The sequence below is a fragment of the Canis lupus genome, unplaced genomic scaffold (genome assembly GCF_011100685.1).
Source record: "Canis lupus familiaris isolate Mischka breed German Shepherd unplaced genomic scaffold, alternate assembly UU_Cfam_GSD_1.0 chrUn_S73H232, whole genome shotgun sequence".
Lineage (NCBI taxonomy): Eukaryota > Metazoa > Chordata > Mammalia > Carnivora > Canidae > Canis > Canis lupus.
In genome coordinates this window covers 26,663-33,546 of record NW_023331691.1, presented here as the reverse complement: position 1 = coordinate 33,546, position 6,884 = coordinate 26,663, and the positions used below count along the sequence as shown (strand labels likewise).

General features: G+C 55.3%; 1 pseudogene; it reads left to right on the top strand.

Annotated features, from left to right (window-relative positions):
• Positions 1-2,649: 2,649 nt before the first annotated feature.
• Positions 2,650-6,884, top strand: part of LOC119879399 — a 30,709-nt pseudogene continuing 26,474 nt past the window's right edge.

Sequence of the window (6,884 nt, the reverse complement as noted above, 5' to 3'; positions counted from 1 at the left end):
TTTTAAGGAGCTCGAAGCTAGGTGTGAGGGTGTATAGAATAGAAACATTCTGAATTAATTTTAAGACAAATATTTGCCTCTATTTCAGTGTAGTTGAGTTACACGTCAAACAATGTGTCACTTACAGAAAATGCCCGTGCACTGTATACACATATACTATACGATGCCTATACACCATACATATATGAATATATATGTTTGGAGAGAGATGCTCCATTTATATTTATTTATTTTTAAAGATTTTATTTATTCATGAGAAAAAACACAGAGAGGGAGGCAGAGACACAGGCAGAGGGAGAAGCAGGCTCCCTGCAGGGAGCCCCATGTGAGACTCAATCCTAGAACCCCCGCAATCACGCCCTGAGCCAAAGGCAGCCGCTCAACCACTGAGCCACCCAGGTGCCCCAAGAAGTATATTTTAAATAACTACAGAACCTTAGAGGGCCTTCGAACCCCATCATAGGATGTTTAATAGCATCCCTGGCCTTCATCCACTAGTTTTCAATAGCATACCATCAGGCGTGACAACAAAAATGTCCTAGACATTACCAAATGCCCTGAGGGGCAAGATAGCCCTTAGTTAAGAACCAATGGTATACACAGTTGACTCTGGAACAACATGGGTGTTATAGGTTCCAAACCCTGTGGAGTTGAAAATCCTCCAGTAAGCTGGAGGATTCTCAGAAACTTGGCTACGAACAGCCTACTTTTTTTTTTTTTAAGATTTTATTTCTTTATTCATGAGAGACACACGAGAGAAGGGCAGAGACACAGGCAGAGGGAAAAGCAGGCTCCACGCAGGGAGTCCAACATGGGACTCCATCCCGGGTCCCCAGGATCAAGCCCTGGGCCAAAGGTGGCGCTAAACCTCTGAGCCACCCGGGGTTCCCCAACAGCCTACTCTTTTTTTTTTTTTTAAGATTTTATTTATTTATTTATTAGAGACAGAGAGAGAGAGAGAGAGAGGCAGAGACACAGGCAGAAGGAGAAGCAGGCTCCATGCAGGGAGCCCGACGTGGGACTCGATTCAGGGTCTTCAGGATCAGCCCTGGGCTGAAGGCGGCGCTAAACCGCTGAGCCACCCGGGCTGCCCCAAACAGCCTACTCTTGATTGGAAGCCTTTAGCCGTAGGTAACACCATCAGTCAATATTATCTGTGACTTACTTACGTATTATACACTGTATTCTTACAAGAAGGTAAAGGAAAATGTTAAGAAAAATCATAAGAGACAACACATTTACAGTATTGTACTGTACTCGTGAGAAAATTTCCACATATAGGTGGGTGGTCCTGTGTAGTTCAAAGCCGTGTTGTTCAAGGGTCAACTGTACAAGCAAATCCTCCCCTGTGAGTGGATAAGGATTCTCAAGTTCATGATCTTGATTTTTATTTTTTGGGTCCCTTCAACGGTTCTTCGTTTAAAGTGTATTCGTTTTACTTATTTGAAGTTATCTCTACACTCAACAGCTTAGGGCTTGAATTCAGGACCCCGAGATTAAGTAAGAGTCGCATGCTCTTTCAACTGAGTCAGCCAGGCACTCCTTAACCCTATTTAAGGATCAAGTAAGTTTTTTGCGCATCTGTTGAAAGCTGTTGACTCGTTTATCAGAAAAATGCACATGGTCACACCGTGTGGAATACAATTACGGGGAATTTACACTAGGGTTCTCCCCAGAGGAGTTTCTGTTTCCTGGAGTTTAAAGAATTGTCTTGGTCTGCATTTTCCAGCTAAGCAACTGCAGGCTGTGCCCAGAAGGTCCACAGTCTCTTTTGCAGTCGCTTGGGTATTTACTTCGGAGCACTGACAATCAGGATAGTCTTCCCGTTTACCAAGCTACGAAGCTCTCCCATCCTTCATCTTCACGTGCGTCAGTCAGTTTTAGCGAATCCATCCCAGCAGGATCTGAACCCTGCTGCGGTAGGACAGATCCCACTCCCCCCACTGCCTGCCAGTCTCCATCCCTGTCCAGTCCCGCGATCCCTTCCTTAGTTGCCCAGATGACTGAGAAGGAAGATAGAACCACAGAGTCAGCAGGGGTAGGAAAGGGAGGCCCTTGGTTTTTTTTTTTTTTTTTTTTTTTTTTAAGATTTTATTTATTCATGAGAAACAGAGAGAGAGAGAGAGAGGGAGAGAGAGAGAGAGAGAGGCAGAGACACAGGCCGAGGGAGCAGCGGGGTCCAAGCAGGGAGCCCGACGCGGGCCTCGATCCCGGGACCCGGGGTCACGCCCTGGGCCGGGGGCAGATGCTGCAGCGCTGAGCATCCCGAGCCCCTCGGTTTCGGCCGTGAGAGGCGGCACACAGGCCCGCAGAAGTGCGGCCACAACGAGCCCAGAGTCCCGGAGTAAACCCTCGAGTCCCCGCAGCCGCCCCCCCACCCCCCGCGCCGCCCGCCGCCTCGGGACCGCGCCGCTGGAGCAGGGGGGGCCGCCGCGTGTCGCTCCCGGCCCGAGCCCCCCGCGCCCCGACCTGGCCCGCGCCCCCGGCCTCCGCGCTCCGGGAAGGGGAAGCGTGCGGGAGGGAAGGGCGGCGGCCTCCGCGGCCCTCTTTCCGACTCAGGTGTCTCTGTTGCTCCATAAATAAAACGTGTCCGGGCCCCGTGCGACGCTATAAAGGCGGCGGCGCGGCGGCCCGGGGCACTCCCGGCGGGCCCGCGGCCGGAACAGGTGAAGCGGCCCGACCGCCGCCCCGCCCCGCCACGCCCCGCCCCGCCCCGCCCCGCTGCCCCGGGAGCCCCGCTGCCCCGGGAGCCCCGCCAGCGGCCGGCCCTGCGCGGGGTCGGGCGGGAGGGCAGGCCCCGCGGCCTCGTCTGCGGGTCGGGGGGCGGGGGGCGGGGGGCGGGGGGCCGGCGCCAGGGCACTGCCCCTGCCCCCGACGCGGCCCCCGGCGGGACGGCGACCGCCGCTGGAATTTGCCTGGGGACCCGGGGACCGGGGCCTGACGTTCTCCACGCCCAGCCCGGGGGCCGGAGCTGCGCCCTGGGTCGGCGCCGCGCGAGAGGAGCGCGGGCTCCGCCGGGCTTTGGGGGAGATTTCAGGACGCGGACAGCGCCCCGGCGGCCGGCGGGCGGGGCTGGGTCGAGACCCCGGAAGACCCCGGGAGCCCCCGGACCCCGGGAGGCTCCGGCGGCAGGTGCGGGCGGCGGGACCCCGGGTACCTCGGGGGGCAGCCCCAGGTTGCGGGGACGACGGGACCGCGGACCCCGGGGCAGCCGGGTCCCCGCGGGGGGGCGACGGGATCCCGGGACCTCGGGACCCCGGGCCGGGGCGGCAGGTGCGGGCGGCGGGACCCCGGGACCCCGGCAGGGCAGGCAGGTGCGGGCGACGGGACCCAGGGTCCCAGGGGCAGCAGGTGGGGCGCCGGGTGGGTGCGACGCGGCCAGCAGGTGCGGGCGGCGCGGGACCCGGGACCTCGGGACCCCGGGCAGGGCGGGCAAGGTGCGGGCGGCGGGACCCCGGGACCCCGACGCCAGTGGTAGCAGTTGCGGGCGACGGGACCCTGGGACCCCGCAGGGCAGTCAGGTGCGGGCGACGGGACCCGGGACCCCGGCAGGGTAGCAGGTGCGGGCGACGGGACCGCGGGACCCCGGGGCAGCAGGTGCGGGCGACGGGACCGCGGGACCCCGGCAGGGCAGCAGGTGCGGGCGACGGGACCGCGGGACCCCGGGGCAGCAGGTGCGGGGGACGGGGCCGAGAGCAGCAGGTGCGCGGCCGGGCCCCGGGCTGGGCGGCCGCAGGGGCGCCGGGCGGCGGCTGACGCGCGGTCCCCTGCTCCCCGCCGGCCGCTCCTTCCCGGCCCCGCGGCGCCCCCGCCTCCGCAGGTCATGGACGCGCCGCGCAGCCGGCTGGAGCCGCCCCCGCTCCCGGAGTACAGCTGCAGCTACGTGGTGTCGCGGCCGGTGTTCAGCGAGCTCGCCTTCCAGCAGCAGCACGAGCGGCGCCTGCAGGAGCGCAAGACGCTGCGGGAGAGCCTGGCCCGCGGCTGCAGGTAGCGCGGGCCGGGGCGCGGGGGACGTCGCCAGCCTGCCGGGCCGCCGGCCTTCCCGCTCGCCGGGTGGCTCCACCGTTCTCCGCCCCGGGAGGCGCCCCGGGAGGCGCGGGCTGCGGGCTGGGACCCAGCGGCGCCCAGTGTACGCCCAGGCTCGGGCCTCCCTGGGGCAGCGGGACCCCCAGGGAGCCCTGCGTCCTCCCCAGCCGCCAACGGGCCACCTGTGCCCAGCTACCACGACAGGAGCTAGACAACTGTCACCTGCTGCCAGATTTTCTTTGGTTTTAAGAATCTTTTTTTTTTTTTTAAGATTTCATTTATTATTTATGAGAGACATAGGGAGAGAGAGGCAGAAGACACAGGCAGAGGGAGAAGCAGGCTCCATGCAGGGAGCCCAACATGGGACTCGATCCCGGACTCCAGGATCACACCCCGGGCTGCAGGCAGGCGCTCAACCGCTGAGCCCGGGGGGCCCAAAGAATCTTTTATTATAGGACATAAGTATATACACAAGTAGACGTAGTAGTATAATGAACCCTCTCCATGTTTTTTTTTTTTTTTTTTAATTTATTTATGATAGTCATACAGAGAGAGAGAGAGTCAGAGACACAGGCAGAGGGAAGAAGCAGGCTCCATGCACCGGGAGCCCGACGTGGGATTCGATCCCGGGTCTCTAGGATCGCGCCCTGGGCCAAAGGCAGGCGCCCAAACCGCTGCGCCACCCAGGGATCCCCCTCTCCATGTTTTTACCCATCACTCCGCTTCAACGACCAAGTCTATCTCTCTCCACCCACTTGTCCTCATTCTATTTTTTAAAAAAGATTTTATTTATTTATGAGAGACACAGAGAGAGAGAGAGAGGCAGAGACACAGGCAGAGGGAGAAGCAGGTTCCCTGCAGGGAGGCCGACGTGGGACTCGATCCCTGGACTTCAGATCACACCCTGAGCTGAAGGCAGATGCTCAGCCGCTGAGCCACCCAGGCATCCCTACTTTTTTTTTTTTTTAAAGCAAATCCTATATACCGTATCTTTTTTTTTAAGATTTTATTTATTTATTCATGAGAGACACAGAGAGGGAGGCAGAGACATAGGCAGAGGGAGAAGAAGGCTCCAAGCCAGGAGCCTGATGCGGGACTCGATCCCGGGACCCCAGGATCACCCTGAGCTGAAGGCTGGAGCTAAACCGCTGAGCCACCCAGGCATCCCCTATAGCATATCTTTTTGTCTGTATATATTTCGGTATATGTGTCTAGGGACTCTTTAAAAAAAAAAAAAGCAGTTACCTTATCACACCTAAAAAATAATTCCTTAATATGAAAAAGTCAAAATTTCCAATTGTGTCATAATTTAAATAATCAGTTGAATGAGGATAATGCCCACCCCCTCTTAACATTTCTTCCCCTTTTATCTAAAGGGTGCTGAATTTAGAAAATACTAAATACTAAATAGCAAGGCGCAGCAAAGTGTACATTTATCATGTTAAGATTTTTGTATAAACTGGCTCCAAGCTTGTGTTGCCAAAATAAAGAGAGTGTGTTTATTTTTCTTTAAAGAAAAAAAAAAAAGGAGTAGGAGAAGGCGCCTGGGTTAGAAGTCTGAAAATTAATCTCCATTTAGAGACTCCACATTGATCGTTCTGTGGCTGGTCTAGAAAATGGGTCCTTGTGTGGGGATATTTTCTCAGAGGATTACAAAGGTGGGAGAGAGGGAGGCGACACTTAATCCTGTGTTTTCTACTGCAGGCATTATAAGGGTAGATAGAGTTCTTGGCAAAAGCATGGCAAGCGCTTCAGCGTTGGTATTTGCCATGCAATTCTTATTCTTTTTCCAAACGGTTGTAAAGATCAGCCCAGTCCTGCTCAAAACTTTGTGCTTTGCAATTGGTCGTGCCCGAGATGGTATTGGAAACCCACTTTTCTTGCCTTTTGACAGTTGTTCAAGGAAGAGAGGCCTTGGTGTGCTGAAGACTCTCCTGCCCATCTTGGACTGGCTCCCCAAATACCGAATCAAGGAATGGCTGCTTAGCGACATCATCTCGGGAGTTAGTACTGGGCTAGTGGGCACGCTGCAAGGTAGGTGTTGGTGGATTGGCTTCCGAGGGATTGAGAGTCACAATCTCCAGCAGCTTCCTGACTCCCAGGAGGCTGTACCAAATGTTTGCTTACCGTTCGAGATCTTCATCTTTCCTCTAGAGCCCCTTAGTGGACAGATTTGCCTCTTCTTTCCTCTTCCTTAGAGTTCTCCTCCTGGGAAACCCTTCATGGCTTCAGCGAGAGCCCTAGCATCTGAGCAGCGGCTTCCCCAACCTTTATTGACCACAACTCACAGTAAGAAATAGATCTGCACACACTTACCTCAAGTTTTGTGAGATAATATTTACCCTCACTACAAGCGATATACTCTGATGGTTTCCGTTCTGTCCTATTCTATTCTGCTTATATTTTTAAATGATGATTGCTGTCCATTAAATTATTTTGCATCCCACACTTGGGTCTTGACCTGTAATTTGAAGGTGGCTTAAGGGGAAGTGAAGGAAGTCTTTTTAGCCTAGAGTGTTGTACATAGCATTTTTTCTGTCCTCCTTCCTTTTTTTAATCCACCCTCTTATTTTAATCTCTGGCAAAATGTCTTAACAGAGGTGTTTTGTTTTAAACAGGCTTTATATTTCCATGAACATCTTAGAAATCTGTTTGCATAGTTGGTGAAGAGCAGTATGAGCATTCTCCTCTGTCTCCCATCCCCATTGTCTTCCTTCTGCTATCCCTCCAACTCTACAAAGCCCCTGGACCATGAAAGCAGAAGTCTCATTTATTTATTGTAATTTTAGGGGCCATCTGATATGCTCCAGGCACTAGGTATGCTGACATGAATAAGATGTACCACCTGCTCTCAAGGA